The sequence below is a fragment of the Phyllostomus hastatus genome, unplaced genomic scaffold, assembly GCF_019186645.2.
Source record: "Phyllostomus hastatus isolate PE091 unplaced genomic scaffold, TTU_PhHast_1.1 phas_contig_80, whole genome shotgun sequence".
Taxonomy (NCBI): Eukaryota; Metazoa; Chordata; class Mammalia; order Chiroptera; family Phyllostomidae; genus Phyllostomus; species Phyllostomus hastatus.
The window spans coordinates 44,084,660-44,101,389 of record NW_025333960.1 but is presented as its reverse complement, the minus strand read 5'-3'; positions in this window follow the sequence as shown (position 1 = coordinate 44,101,389).

The window sequence follows — 16,730 nt, the reverse complement described above, 5'->3', positions numbered from 1 at the left end:
GGTGCACTGTATGTGTTCACAGATCTGTGCCTGTGCTGAGATTTGTTGTTGTTGTTGTTTCAATCCAATGATGTGTGTGTTTCACTGTGGCCACCCACGTTTTCTAGTTCGGAGTATTTGGCTTGGAAGAATAGTGTATTTAAACACTAATGATGCACCTTGTGAAAAAAGTGGAACTCCCAGTACAATTTTTGCTTTTCTAGATTTAACAACAACAACAAAATCCCCCCAACCCTATTTAACATGGCAGGTGAAATTTTGGTGGTGAATTTCCGTTTGTCTCTCTATTGAGATTTAAACATATGTGGTTTCCACATGTTCATATAAACTCGACATTTATGTGGAGTAAAATCATTCTATAATAGGCAACGGTCTGCGGGTAACAAAGTTTCTATGACTTTCAGGAGTCCTCCACCTCTGTGATTAGAGGTGGTTTTCCTCAGAAGACCAGGAGAAACCGGTCAGATCAGCAGGCGAAGAATATTGGTCATAGAAAGAGTTTAGGAGGGACCTCATCCTGTAGAAGCAAAATCCTCAGTCTCTCCTGATGTCAATACTACTTCACCTTCTGTGATTTCACTTTACTTGAACATATTCTTATCGTTAAAGGGCTACAACTCATTTAGTCATGTTTCCACAAGTTTCTAAGGACCCACCGAAGGCTCAGGCCCCAATCCAGATCTACTAAGTAAGTACTTCCAGGGGGGAGGCCTGACTGTGAGCAAACTCAATGAGCCTTCCGGGAACTCGGTATCCCTGGGGAAGAAATACAGACCTAGTACCTTTGCTTAAACCCAAATGGTTAGTGGCCAAGCTGGGTGGACACTTTGGCCCCTCGTTCTAACTTGTGCTCTCTTCACTTTACCTGCATGAGTCTTTGGTGAGCAAAATCGAGCTTTCTAGAAAGATCCACAAGAAGGACTTAGGAGGCTGAAGTTCTGGGCGTGTGTGTTCTGAGAGAGTGTCCCTGAATTCCCTAAGTCTTGATATCCCCACCTGTATAATTTAGAATTAAGGTGCGATATCAGAGGCCTTTCCAGCTTGCTCGCCATGAGAGACACCTGGAATCGTTCCTGCACGTTCCGTGAAAGCAGGGTCTGCTTCGGTTGCTCTCCGGTTCCCCAGAGCCTCGCACATAAAAAAGCTCAATAAATGTTTGTTGAAGGGAAAAAAAAAACATATGAATGTAGCCTATTGAAATGCGTGGTCCACAGCACAAAACCTTTTTTATGCTTTCATCTTTTCCGGGCTTTTCTGGGTAACAATGGTTTTTATAAAAGTAAATGTCTTATAACAGTAGTATTACTACGAGCATTCATTACCTACTCGGGCATTTCGTTTCTCCAGCACACCCACGAAAACTCTATAGCCTCTGGATTTGAGTAGTTTAAAAATGAGGCACTATCTTTAAGGACTCCTCGTAGGGCAGCCTCTTACCTTTAATGTCCAACCTGAAAGCCTCAGGCCTTGAAGTCACCTCCTCTGTTTTCTTTCACCAAGAAAAACAGACAAAGCTGTTGTTTTCCATTGGGCCTTTTCCCGTGTCCTGGGGAACAGACCATTTCCAGGGACGTATGTTACGACTTAAAGCCTTACAACTTCAAAATTCATTTAAAAACCCCGGGAGGTCAGCCCATCCTCGGCGGAGGCTGCTATTAATTCAAACCTCCTGTGTGGAGACAACGCAGGTGCAAGGCTTTAAAGGAGTCAGGAAATGAAGCGATGGAAGACATCAGGCACCGGCCTCAAACATGACTTCGGGACGCGCCGGATGGCCGGCGCAGGAGAGGGACCAGAGGAGAGTCGTATGTGAACAGAACTGGTCAGGTAAAGCTAGCAGATCGATAAGAATTCTTTGCTGCATCTGGTCCGCATTTAATGGCTTCACGGGATGACAGAGGGAACTGGGAAAGATGAGAGAGGGATGAGGAGGGAGAGCTGGAGACAACCCAGCAGGGACAGGTTGTGGAATCCTCATACAAGCTCTTCACCAGCTTAGAATCAGTCATTTGGAAAAGGGGTGCAACTCCCCGGGGCTGTAGCCTCCGGCACGTCCTTTATCCACGTTTTGAGAAACGAATGCAATCAAGGAAACAAGGAATGCCAGTGTGTGATACTTTGCAGACCAGGGTGGGGAGAAACTCTTCCCTTAGTCTGTGGTTCAGTGCTGTGATCATGTGGTCCTTTTCAGGATTTTAAGTAAACCATTAGAAATGAAATCGTTAGCACCAGGGTCTGTGTCGGAAAGCCAACGCTCGTGACTTGTCACTGGGTGTGTTATGTGACCAGTGGGGCTGTTACTTGTGAACTGACAGTGTCAGGCACACTCCCAGGAAAGATCAGCACACACTGGAGGCTCCCCAGGGACCACCGGTCTCTGTCGGACGTGACCTTTCACAGGCTACAATGCAGATAAAGGTTCAGCTAACTCGGACTCACGGCCCAGGAGGTGCCCAGACGCAGTCTTTGGAGGAACGTCTGAAGGGCATCACGGGACCCAGAAAAAAGCCATCCTCTCTCCGTTTCCAGCCTCTGTCCGCTTTCTCCACACAGCACTGACCTCTCTCCAATTCATTTCCCATTTCCAAAGACTGTAATGAATGTGTTTGCCTGTACACATTCCCCGTCTGTTCTCTCAGAATACAAGTCCCTAAAGGGAAAGAAATATGTCCATCCTTTTACTTGTGCCCAAGCATCTGGTACCCTACAAAATGTCCCACAGGAGCTCAAAAAATCGTTGCTGATTTGACTGATAAGAAAGTCTTGTCTGATAGGAGAGTCTGCCTGATTTAGGCATTCAGAATTTATCACATTGCTACATTTGCACAAATGACCTAAATGGGCTCTTGAGTTGCAACTCCGTTGTCAGATCTTTCAGAAAGTTAAAGCTGAGAAGTAGGCTCAGATTGCAGACACCCACTGATAGAAGGGTTATTCTAGCTGTCTGCATGCATTCGCTATAAAACTAATGGCGAAGACTGAGTCTCATTCATCGTGGAAATAACTGGTATAATGCTTTATGTGAAATGGGAAGTCTACAGCATAAGTAGAATAGAATTGGGAGAATATTTGGGTCACTTCAGTTTTTGCTGTAGCCGCTGTCTAATTCATTCTCTCTGGCTGAGAAATAGACCACGATTAGGCCAAACCTTTACCTGTTGATTTCAAGTGAGTCAGGGGTCCTCCCAGATGGGAAGACCCACAGGCCTTGGTGAGGCTGATGCCTGGGAACCTGAGGGGGGTCCCTTAGCCTCCACTGTAACTTCATTTACAGGTGTCTTCTCTTTCCCCTGGCCGATGGGAGTTTGGTGGTAGAAGTCACCAACAACCTATTTACATGAGTGAATGGACAGGCAGAGTTAAATAACATACACCATATTCTCTCCCAGCCTGATGAGCTGAAGAACAATTGTAGCCAACACGAGAGAACCCCTATTCTAGGTCTTTGGCCACCTTGACTCCTAAGCCTTTCATAAAGGTCAAAAGAAACATCTCCAAAGATGTAAAAGAGAAGGAAAAGATGCTGTTAAGACCATCTGAGAAAGCCAGAAAGCTTGACCATACTTTAAGCTAATAAGCATTGGGGAGGTAGTGACAGCAAGGAAACCCCTTGGACACTAAAACACTGGTCTTTAGATTAAAGATATGTTTTGCTTCTTGGACAGAACACTCACATCCACAGATTAGTAAAGGCTCTAGGCACCTTATTTCTAAATGGTTCATAAACTAGGGGTGGTGGGGAAAGAATGGAAACGGTGGCCCACTATTTGCACATATGAAAGCACCATATGTTGCTTTGTTCTGTGGGTCTAGGAATTCCTTTTCGGGCTTCAGTAACTGGAGATGCGAATTAGTCACAAGGCTGAATCCCACTTTGCGGTGAATAGGAAAAGGCTGCAGGGCAGGAGGGAAAGGCCGACGTGAGGACAGCTCCCGCGGTGTGATTATCAGCAGAGCCCCTCGCTCGAGACGCAGGTGGACCCTCCTCTCGCCGCCTGCACGACAGCCACCCCGCTCCAAGCCACAGCCACAGCCACATTTCATCCTGATGACTGCAGGGGCCCCCACCAGTAGGTCTCCCCGCTTTCCCTCTCACCTTCTCACCCTCGTTCTCACCGCGGGAAGTCATCCTTTTACAATGAAAATCGAAGTCGGTCAAGCTTCTGAGCTTCCATGATAGGGTTGCCAGATAAAATTGAAGGTGCCCTGTTAGAACTGAGTTTTAGATAAATAATGACACAATTTTTAAGCATGCATGTCTTAAAAGTCACATAGGACATATTTACCCTAGAAAGACTTTTTGCTTTGCTTTCCTATTGCTGCTGTGACAAATTTCCCCAAACTTAATGGCCTTGAAAAAAACCACAAGTTCATTATCTTCCAGGTCTGGAGACCAGAAGTCCCAGATGAGTCTGAATGGACAAAAATGAAGGCGTTGACAAGACTGAGTTCTTCTGGAGACTCACGTATGAGCTCATATATGGCTGATCTATCATGTGGATTATATCTACTCTGTGGCGACCAGAAGAATATACACTTCAAGAGAATTTTGTTCCCTGATGTCTCTCCTAAGCCTAAGGAGGGGCTCAATAAATATTTTTTGGATGAATGATTGAAAGAACAAACAAATAAATGTCGTATTTCTGAAGAAGTTATAGCATATCTTTGCCTTACTAGCTCTAAGGAGTTCATGGTTGCCCTTGTATCTACATTGAGGTGAAGCCTAAATAAAAGGCTTTAGTTAGCTCATCTAGAAGTAGGAGTGACCCCTGCCTCACGCTTTATAGGAATATGTTAGTGACACAAGACTGGGAGATAGTTCCTACTGCTTCAGCCACACCTGCCTCTCCCAGCTCTTGCCCTCTTAGGCATTGCTGAGCCAAAACTGTCCCATTTGTCACTTAGTTGTTAGGTTTGGTTCCAGAGAATTGACATTTTCATGTGATCTTTGAGCTTAAACTAATAAAAACAAACAAGCCTCAAGAAATAAATTTTCTAAGTCTTCTAGTTTCTTTTTTTCTGAAATAGAGCACTTATTAAACTTACAACTAAGGACTTTTATAGATTTGAATGGTACCATCCTAGGGAGTTTAAATGAGCCATTTTTTTTTAGGGTCACAGGGCCTTATGGAGAATTGATAAAAGGATAAGAGGAGAGAGGGCTGATGCTTTCCTTCAGTATAAACCTCTCGAAGAAAATAACTCCGTGCATCTCAATTCCATAATTGGCAGGTCACATCTGAATTATGTAGAAGTCTTGCTAAGTGCTTGTTCTGAACCAATGTTTTTAACATAATGACAATAGGGCTTCAAGAAAAGCAGCAGATTTCAAAGTATTCCCAAACAAAGGAAATGATGACCAAAGATTAAATAGAAGTTTCTGGCATACTTGCATGTTTCTCAATAAATATTTGAATGAATAAATGACAAAATGAATGCATCCGGGAATAAAAGAACAGAGTGGTGACCCCAGGGGTTCCCCTGGGAAGTGCAGCATCTGGGGCTCTCCACATGTATTGTGTGTTGCCTTTCTTGTGGCTTTTCATGTAGGTATTGTCCTTTATCTCAGGATATAAACAGATCAAAGCCCTTTGGCCCAGACACTTTTCAGAATGCAGACAATAAACATTTATGTAGACTAGGTGCCGACTCTCTGAATTTTCCATGATTTATCTTAAAAGCATCTCAGATGAAGACATTATTTTTTTTCTTCTGCTGACATAGGCGGCCAGCGATGGATCTGTTTGTTGCCTGACATGAGATAGAAAAACAGCTGTCAGTTACCTGCTTCTCTTCCCTCCTCCCGCCAACCAGATCACTCCCTTCTCCAACCAGGCCACAGCCAGCCAGATCACTCCCTTCTCCAACCAGATCACAGCCAGCCAGATCACTCCATTCTCCAACCAGGCCACAGCCAGCCAGATCACTCCCTTCTCCAACTGGATCACAGCCAGCCAGATCACTCCCTTCTCCAACCAGATTGCTCTCCTAGAATTTATTAAATGAATCTATAGCATTTAATAGATTCAGTTTGGCATTTTGATCCTAACTTGCATCCCCTTATGTTTTTTCTTTTTTAAAGTATGCCTTCAGTGCCCAAAAAACTCTGGACAGTATAAACCTGTGGAAAGATCTCAGGCCTCAGGGAGTGAAGAGACATAGGCCAATCCTGAATCTGCTACTCAATCAATGCACGTTAATAATTTTTCTGCATTTTATTACATTTTATTTGTACCTATAAGATGGGAACCATAATATGTATTTCATGTCTGTTGAAAGAATTATGCAAGATAATGTGGGAAGGATTAACGCTGGGCTATGACATAACAACATAATATTTGCTCAGTATATATTATGCCTCTTCCAGCTTCCTATAGCCCCAGGGCTCCTTGCCTTTTAGCAACATGACCCCAGTGTCCACCTCCATCTTCATACGGCCTCTTCCCTTGTGTCCACGTGTCTCTCTCTTCACACAGTGTCTTCCTGTGTGACTGTGTCCAAACATCCCTCCTCCTAAGGACACGGGCTGCATTGGGTTAAGGTCCACCCTGATGATGTCGTCTTAACTTGATGAAATCCACAAAGGCTATTTCCAAACAAGATGATATCACATTCACAAGTTCTGGGGGTTGTGACGGCTGCATGTCTCATTTCCAGGGGAACAAAATACAACCTACAGCCCAAGCCTAGTTCATCTGGTTGTAGAATCCACTTTTTAAATGGATTCTGTCCTTGAGGCATATTCCAAAGAGATTTTACTCCGTGGATGTGGACAGACTCTTTAGGAACCCACTCATCAGAGGGAGGTGCTCACTTAGGCGCGTGATTTCTGACCTCTTCCGTTTACCATGGCCAGGCTTTTGCAGACACTGCTCCAACCCGCCAACAGATTTCACTAAACAAAGAAAACTAGTCTGGTCCAAATTCTGATTCGGGATTCCTCTCTCTCCTAAATTTCCCCCAAAGCTCCTTGGCCCTGGATGGTCCTGGAATATGAAAAATAAGGACTTCCTCAGGGGGCTTGGTGCTCAGAAACCCGCGTGGGCTGGGGCAGCTGGAGTCAGGAGGCCACTCCTTCCCAGGCTAGGGCGAAGCGTGCTGAATCGTCAGGGTCTGAGCTCTGCAGCCGGGGAATTCCTCACCTGTCTCCCTCCTCTGGGCACGGATCACGGCCACCAGACTGCTGGGGTAGCCAGACTGGAGTCTTTTAAAAGGTTAGCAAGTTTGGCCGTTGCCATCTGGCTTTCTCTGTGTGTGTGTGCGTGCTCGCTCACGATTCTGTACAATGTGCAAATTTAGAACTTACTTGGAACAATGCTGAGAACACAAACCTCAGCTCCGGCTTTCAATCACCCTGGAGTCCAGGGGCACAGGAATTCCTGGGACGTGTGTGTCTTTGAGGCAGCAGGGGGTTGTTGGGAACACAATGACATCAGTGACTGGGACACAGTTTTACAGCGGTAAGGGACCACTGTGTTCACACCCTTTTTATTTTTCTGTGGATGAAATCAAGGACCACAGAATCGAAGTGCATGACCCCAGGTCACCCAGCTAGCTAGACAAAGCTCACAGGAAGTCCTAGGTCTCTCTGATTCCCAATCCAGGGCTGTCTTCAGTAAACCCATGAATTGTGCCATTTTACAGAGCTTGTCCTTTTTCAAAGGGCTTTCAAAGAATATTTCACCTGCTCCTCCCCACAATGACGTAACAGGAGCACGAACCGACTCCGGGAAGAGTAGCTCAGCATACAGCACGCGCACTTTCAGGCCAATCTGGATTGAATTCCACAAACATTCTCTCTCAGATCATGTGTGTTTGTGTTTGTTCTTCCGTACCTTTGTATTCTGTTCAGGGTGAGCAAAGTTCAGAATTAGCTTTCCACTCAATGGACGTTTTTGGTTTCTGATAAGAATTTCTTGCTCTCCAATGCTTCCCAAAGGCTGCTCCCCATGTGCCTGTGGCCGGTGGTGGCTGACTTTATTTCTGTAAGAACCCTCCACCTCCATCTCTGTTTTTGTGCTCATCTTCCTACCCTTGGTGGTTGTCGCTTTTGCCATCACTCTGCTGTCAAGTATCAGAGAACAATACAGGCTTTGAGTCATGTGCATGTGGGTCTGGTTCTCCAATTACACGTGACCCCTCTGTTCTCACATACACAACATAAAACAAAACAACAGAGGACATGTGACTTTTCTTAAGGTGTCATGATGTTTAATAGCATGGCAAGGGTTGAATGAATGAGACATAGTAGGTACTCAACAAACACTAGCTTTCCCGTAAGAAACCTCACACAAAGGCTGTGCTAATGGGCCATGCTCTGTTTCTTCAGCTAATGTTTGAGGGTATTCAAATGATAAAACAACACAGAGAGGCACCCACTGTACCAGCATTCACATCAGTGGCCTTAACACTTGCTGAACTGGGTGTGAGAATGGGGGCAAATGCATAGCAAACATCCCACTGAGATTATATGACATCTGAGGGGCTTTGCCAGCTCGGCTACCATAGGATGTTAGTAGTGTGGATAGTGAATGCTTTTTAGAAAAGCCCGCAAAAACGTACGATGCTAAGAGAGAGACTTGGGTTAGTTGGAGAACTACGACCCATTCACTAGGAGAAAGTTGCACTTGTTTCACGTCTATGCCCCGTGCAGGTGCTTCCTACTGTGCGCTTTCATGAGTGTTACCCCATTTCACCTTCGGTGGAGCCCGAGGCTTAACCCATTTATTATCCCACTGTTTTCAGATGACAGAATCAAGGTTAAACTTGTCTTAGTGGATTACGCAAGGTGTGCAGCCTTTTTGGTGATAGAAATGTGAATCCAGGTTTCGTGGTCCACGACATCTCTCATGAAGCCTGGGCCAAGCCACATGCGGGTGGGACTCGCCATGAAGGTTTGGTGAAAGGATTCGGCAAAGTGCGAGAGTCCCTTCAGCTGAGTGCATTAGCAGGTGGCTTCAGAGAGTCACTAGTAGAAGGACACCTGCATCTGCCTTTGGACATTTGTTTGGGATAATTAGGTTGGAGGGGGGACATTACTGGGCAAGGGGATTGAAATCTATGAGGCCAGGTGTCCTCGTTGGAGGACATGGCGAGGTGGTGCTCAGAGTAGGTATTCCTGCAGTTCGTGGGATGCACCTCGCTGACCATCAGAGCAAGTCCTGATAGTAAATGACCAGTGGGTGGTCCTCATCGCTTAAAAATGGCCCTGACTTATTTCCAGGGGAGTGAATTAGTCAACGTGGCAATCACTATTTGGAAATGAGAGGAATTAATTATGCATAATATTTACTGCTTCTTTAAAGTGATTTAATTTTTCACACCATGCATGTAATTTATTTCTCTTAAAGATGATCATATTTGATGTGTTTGCTTCACAAGTGAATTTCGATGGGAATTTCTTGAAAGAAAACTAAACATCGTCTCAGGGTTCTCTGCTTGTACAAAAATGAAGTCTTTATAGAGAGTTTTAGAAAAGTCATATTAAAACTTGATATTTTTACTTCTCAAAAGACCTATTAAAATATTTTTCTAATGCATTTGAAGTGGGTAATTGTATATCTTTAAGATCTTGGAGTCTATAAATGCTGACTGAAAAAAAAATCTGAGTTACTGTAACTGTGGATGTTTTACTCCTTGAACTTGGTGATCAGTGGGAACAAATACTGGAATGAGTCTAATTACATCCAAACCACTCACTTAAACTGTCGCTGTTTTCCTTGCAGCCCCTGCTAGCAATGAGTTACACCCGAGTTAAGGAAATCTTCACTGTTGGTTTGTAGAGTTTGGTTGCAGACCAGAGAGAGGCCTGACCTCTGGGTCCAGTGGGCATTGCCTCTAGAGAAACTGTGTCTCCAGAGCTTCTTCACAGGCCCGGGGAGGGGGGGGGCGTGAATTCATATTTTTTCTCTATAAGGGAGAAACAGTTTCAAGAACCAAAGTAGAAAAACATCTATTTCTCTTTGTTCTGCTTTTCTTTTGTTTCCATTTTATCAAATACCATCTGGAAAACATGGAGAGATAGATGGTGTGTCATGTATGAACATATTCAGCATCATTGTTGGAATGAAGAGAGGGTTTAAAGTGCAGTAAAGGGAAAACTTACAGATTTCAACAGGCTAATGGTAGGACCATCCGCCATTTTGGAGTGCTCCCTATAATTGTATACATATGCATTTGGTTATTTGTACTTTAATATTTGTTACATTTTAGGAGTTTTGCATGTATGCTATGGAAAATACATAAAGATACCATAGTAATTAAAATCAGGCTGGCTGTATCATTCCTATAGAATGAGCACAGCAAGTGACCATTATGTTATAGGCAGTTGGCCTGGAGATTAATCTCTGCTAGTTCTATAACTTACATGCAAGTGCTTTCAAGTTTATGTTATTTTAACCCAAGTCACTCCTGGGGATTGTAAGGAAAACACATGACTGTTTTTGAAACCACGATGCTATGTTATTGTGACATTTGTCCTCAACTAGTAAGGTCTCCTTTTTTTCAAAATACACCTCTAATGGGGTCAATAATAAACACCAATAAATTTTGTTAGAACTTCTCTGGTTTGTAATGGTGACTGGAAATCCCAAGACAACCAGTATTTGGCTGTCCCTATGGCACACACACACCTTCAGGGGCCTGCGCCTCCGCAGCGCTCTGAAAGATCACGTTCTTCTTGGGCTTTGGGCGTCTGCGTCCTGGGATGCTTGGCAGTTGACCCTGGACAGCGCTGTGGTTATTAGTTCTCAGTGTTCTTGGGAGGCGTTTGAAGTCAGCTGGCGCCCTGCTGATGGAGCTGCTGAGTACAGCATCACATCGACATAATTTCGTGATGCGTTAGCACTGAGGGCTCCAGTGCCAGTTCCGAGTGAGGTAAGCACTTTTCGGGGCCGTGTTGACAAAGTTATCTGCTTGTTACCCACTTTGCAGGGTGCTCTGTGTACATCTGCTTCCTGGCGTCCTTCTCTCTTCATTTCTCCACCCACGACAACTTCTGATGTGCATTATTGGTGCTTATTGTTCAATGATTTCGAAACTAAAAGACAGCAAAAGAGATTTTCTTTTGCCAAACCGTCAATAGTGTAAACCAGGGAGCTTCCTGCAAATAAGATATAAAGCATTCTTAACTAAGGCGATGGAGTTCATTGGTCTCAATAAACTACTTCACTGGTTTCATTCATTTTGGGCCACTCTAGATTTAAATGGATTCTTCACCATTCATTAAAAAGAATAATACAGTCTTCCCTACTTTTATGTGAAGAACTGCTCCTTCGGTTGAAATCCTGACAACTTGTGCGCATAGTGGGGAAACAGTTTCCTGATTCCAGCAATGTGATGATCGCATTGGATTAAAAGTGACCGCTGCCCCACGAGTAGAGGCTGAGACTGGACCAGAGACATCTGGGTCAGCGGAAGAATCAGTGTTTCCCTCTGCAAGGTGGGTGAGAGGTCTCTTTAGCCCAGGCCTTACTCTCCTGGTAGCAGATTTACTTTGTTGGAGCCTGTGACATCAGCATCTCAGTCCTAGCACATCCGGGTCACCATGCACGAGTGACAAATTGCTTTGAGGCTTGGCTTCTTCATTTGTACAAGGTCCGTTCCTTTCTCTTCTGCTGAAGGTGAGGTTTAGGTGAGAATACGGAAGGAAAGGGCCTGGCACAGTGGCCAGCACTTATCTGTCACTTGCCTACCCACGTTAGTTCCCTTTTGCGCTAGGAAATAGTCCATGAGACTGGGCTCAAGGCCCAGCAGGAGGCAGTCTTCCCTGGGGAAGCTCCTTCCATCCTGGACCCACCCAGCGGGTGTGCTGTCCCAGGTGGATACACTTCTCATTATTCCCATAGAGCCTGAGGTTCTACACTCGTGGTCTAGCCCCGTGGATGATGGGCGAAGGCGGCATGGAGGGGTAGCAATAGCCATTTCTTCTCCCTGGGGGCAGGGTTGGGGGAAGTGCCTCATTGAGGCCGGTTTGGGCCACATTAGCTGTTTTGGCCGATGATAAGGGAAGAACGTAATGTGTCCCTTCCAGACAAAGCCTGTTGAGCCACTTGGTGCTTTGACACATTCTCTTTCCTTCTGCCACATCCACACGCCAGGCGCTAGCCAGTGCCTGCCTGCGTCCAAGCTCAAGGGGCCCCATGACGAGCAGAGCTCTCTTTCCCGCACTGAGCCACACTGGACGTGCGGTGTGAGTGATGAGACTCCTTTGCGGGTGTTAGCCCCTGAGGTGTGGGGGCTGTGTGTCATCACAGTGCAAGCTCGTTATCCTGAGAAAGATGGTAGGATGGCTTTTAGGCCTTTATGGCAACACATTCACGTCATCCTAGGAAGAGTATCAATTTCAGCCCCTGCCACCTGCTATCCTAGCACGGAACAGGATTAAAAGATCCAGAGGGTGGCGCTTGGCGTGAACGTGACACAGGAAAGGACTGTGAAGGGTAGAGGAGCTGAAAGGAAACAGGAGAGGCCGTCAGAAAGAGACTGCGTGTTCTTCCCAAGGCCGGTTGCCAGCACTGCCCGCGGAGCTCTCTGATAGCGACCAGGAAGCACAGACTGCAGAAAGGCCCTGGTGGGGCTCACTAAGGCGTTTGACGGTGTAACTTCTAGTCTTAATAAAAGCGACGTCTTAGTCCAGTGGTTCTCAAACTCTTGCACTGCAGTCCCTCAGACGGCTTGTTAAAACACAGACCACCAGGCCTCGCCTATGGAGTTTCCAGCCCAGCAGATTTGGGGGCGGGTGCAATGATTTCCACTTCGAATGGGTTCCCCAGGTGAAGCCGATGCTGCCGGTCCAGACACTGTGTTTTGAGAATCACTGGCTTCGTCCCGCCAGATAGATCAGGGATCCCCTCCTCGACACGAGAAAAGGGGACAGCCGAGGGAAGGAAAGTGGCCACCTTGCTCACTGTCATTGTTCCCCAGGTGACTCCTGGGCGAGCTGGCCTGAGCCGGCCCCCTGTCCTGCTCATCAAGGAGTGGAAGTGACAGAGGACACAGATGGGTTTTCTGAAGTGGCCTTCCACATTATTTGTGGATGTGTCCCAGTGTCGCACCCAGGAGTGTGAGGCGGGGGATGAACAGACTTCAGACATTTTAGGCATAAGGATTCCAACAGAGAGCTGAGGAAGGGGAGCCTCTTCTCCAATGCAGGGGCCACCAGGCACATAGAGCCCCAGAGTCCAGCTCATGAAAAGCTCTGTTGTGCTGGAGCCCCAAGGAAGTATTAGGAGTTCTGCATACCAAGAAATGTGTGGAAACACAGACGAGAGTAAATGAAGTCTACATTCCGGATGGGCAAAAATACCGCGTGAGTTTCTCTCTCAGTTCAGCAAGGAAAGAAATCACAGATTCTGTGAAAATATTTAGGTAGCAGATACGGCCAGTACAGGACTGCACTTCTCCCCATCTGTGGTTTGGGGACCAGCAAGAGAAAGAAATCTTAGCTCTCACATAGTCATTAAGAGGCACACAGAAACGGGAAATGAACTACCTATTAAAAATACAGCATTATGTCAAAACAACTTAAAAATCATGAAGCTAATTCAGAGTTTCCTAAGACAAAGGGAACTTTGGGATATACTATATGCAGCAATCTAAAAAATTACACAACTTCTTTTAAAAGGGGTGGAATGACTATATTTATATTTGGTTACTAAGCACATTTATTCTTATGGGAATGCCAACACTGTGCCAGGTAAGGAAAGCTCTTACCTTTGAACCAAAACTATTTATCTTTACAGGTGAAGAATAAATTTGCCTCTCTTCTTCCATTAGTAACCTTCACTTTGGTGTCCCTTCTGAGTCTCCTGATGACTTGCCAGTGTTAGATTTCTGTAAACCTAATAGGATTGATCATTTGAACGGGACTTCCATGTAAGTAAACCTAAAGGGAACATCTGTGAAAATAAAATGAGCAAATGCTCTGACTGGAAAACATAAACTCTTGCACGAAAGAGTGTCCTAATGTCCTTTGTCCAAAACTAAAACAACTCTTCACATATTAACAACTCAGTGTCACAGCGGGATGATGAGCACCTCAGTGTCCTAGACCAACCGTGGGACAGTTGTCCTTTAATGGGATGTGTCTCCTAGGTGAGCGGAGACAGCCAGGAGTGCCGGAGTCCAGCAAGCTCACGCGTGCAGGAGGAGTGGCCCAGCGACTGATGCACTCCCTTGCAGAGACCGTAGATGAAACTCTCACCTGTTAGCTCCCTGTTCTTTCAGGGAGGAAATTGGAATTTCACAAAGCTCTGTGGCTTGCTGAAGAGAAAAAATAAACACAGGACAAATAGCCAGTTTCCTAGGTTTCAAAGTTGGTGAATTATTGGTAGGACTGTGCAGTGTTACCTTGTGGCTTCTGTGGCTCCAGGCACTTTCACCTTCAAGGACTGTTTCATTCACAAAAAATATTAAAAATTGTATTTCACCATGTATTTGTGTAAAGGAAAAATGCTAATGGGTTCATTGTTATCACATTAATGTTTTTCTTCTGATTTTAAAATAAAATTTTTGTGGACTCTTAAAAGTGTGGGCCTAATATGTAAGAGCACTCTCAAATCATGTTTGACTGCAAATTAAAAAAAAAAACTTACATCTGGCTTATTAGCACACACAGGTCTGCACATAGGAAAATGATATATGTGAAGCAAATCCCCAGGCAACCCAGGGGTGCATGCATGAGCTCAGCCTTGTCTATCCTAGATCAGCAAAAACAATTGGCACAAGAGAAATAAATGTTATTTGATCCCACTGAGTTCCGGGGTGGTTTGTTACGCAGCAATAGCTAACTGACACACAGATCCTTAGCAGCTATTACATTAGGTTTGGAATTTTTTATTTTTCAGGACACGGTGTGAAACCATTGGGCAGTTTTAAGCAGGGGACCACATGTTCTGATTGACTTGACAAAGTTCACTCTGGCCATGGAGAAGAGATTACAGGGAATTAGAGGCCAGGGAATCAGTAAGAGGCCATTGTGATAATCCAGATGAGGAAAGGGGACATGCTGGTGGTTCAGCCTGGGGTAGGGGTGGGAGCAGAGGTGGAGAGAAAGGGATGGGAGCTGCACACTATATTCCAATTCTGTTCTAGCTCCTGTGAAGGATGTGAAAAGATACAAGGGATTATAATTATGCTTAATTAAAGGAATGAGAGGTACATTGTCCAGGGAGACAGAAATGGTGAGTCAATTAGTGGCTTTTCTGATCCCATACAGAAAATCCTGCTAAAAGTTCCTAAACTCACGAAGGGCCAGATTCAACTTTTTAAATCTGTTTGTAGGAACCAAAGATAATGGCAGAAGCAGATGGCTGTGAAGACTGCTATGGTGTAACATTTTGTGGGTTATATTTTAACAGGATGGTAACTGAGTTTTTTGAGCTTGTCTGGTCTATGCCCTCCTCAGAATTCTCTACCCATCTCTATCTTCTCCCCATTTCCATAATTTGCAACTATTCCATTTTCCCCCAAGGAAGTCAACTTTCAGAAAAGTCGAGAGACCTTGAAGGGGCTGCTTGTTTATTTTTAGTTCAGCCAAAGAAATACTCCGACGTAACTGTACCCTGATTTTACATTGCCGTATCATACAATTCTAACGTGCTGTTCTTAATGAAATTCAAAGAAACATTTCACAAATGGATTCTTAATTCATTTCCTAGAGGCACAGAGGGTGCACTGTGGTTACCAAGAGCTTTACTGTTCTGAGGAGTGAACTCAGGTATAATGAGATAAAGTGCCTGCCTAAACACGTTTAAGGCAAAACTGAAAAAAAGCTGCAAAACCTACTAATACCTAGTCTAGGAGGCTCCGCCCCTCATCATGCCAATATGGCAGGAATATATTACAGACGTTTTAAATCTAAAAGCTTTCCAATAACCAGGAAAAATACTGACCTTTCCTAAGTGATTTTTCACATTTTCCTTGTTTATTTACATTGATATGAGATATTAAAAGTAAAGCCAGATAATGCATTTCATGTGTACCAGAATCATTTGAAAAAATGATTTTCTTACAGAAAGGCTTTATTTTATTGGATATCATTCATTGGCTAAAAGAATATGAAACTGTCCAGGATAGTATATAACAGCAAAATCTACATATGGTTGAGGCAGAAAAATAAAGTTTCTGAAGAAAACCAGTGACGGTCTCTTAACAATAAATGTAATGTTATTTCTAGTTTTATTATATTTTGGTATGTCTTGTACTTGGTCTTTATGTTCAAAATTACTTATATTTTATTGTAATGTTACCGTTAGTTTGAGATTGAGCAATATTTATATTTGTTGATACATATGGGAAAAGATGTATTTATTTTGGGGGTAGGGCTTGAAAAATTGGCCAAGTCATTTCTTCTGTTTTTTTTTCCTCCCAAACAGTTTTAGTCTTAGAAACTTTTGTGTGTTTTGGCATCATTCAACTCTCTACTGCGCCTTATTCCTTATTAAGAAACTCAGCCCTTAATTAGCTTTGCTGTCCCTTCATTTGAAATTCGTGCCATTCGATACCTCTGTTGTGTGGGCTTCCATAACACAAAAGCCAGATGGATTTTTTAAAACAGACAAATTTAGTCTTGAATAGAGAGAACTGTGAAAATGTTTTTTTACTTTAAAGAAAAGAAACATTAAAAAACACAAAACAAAACAAAAATCTTGGTGCTGATAAAAACCAGTGAGAAAGCACAGACTCTCAATTTAGGGGAAAAGACGACGAAACTTTTTCCATCTTCCTCC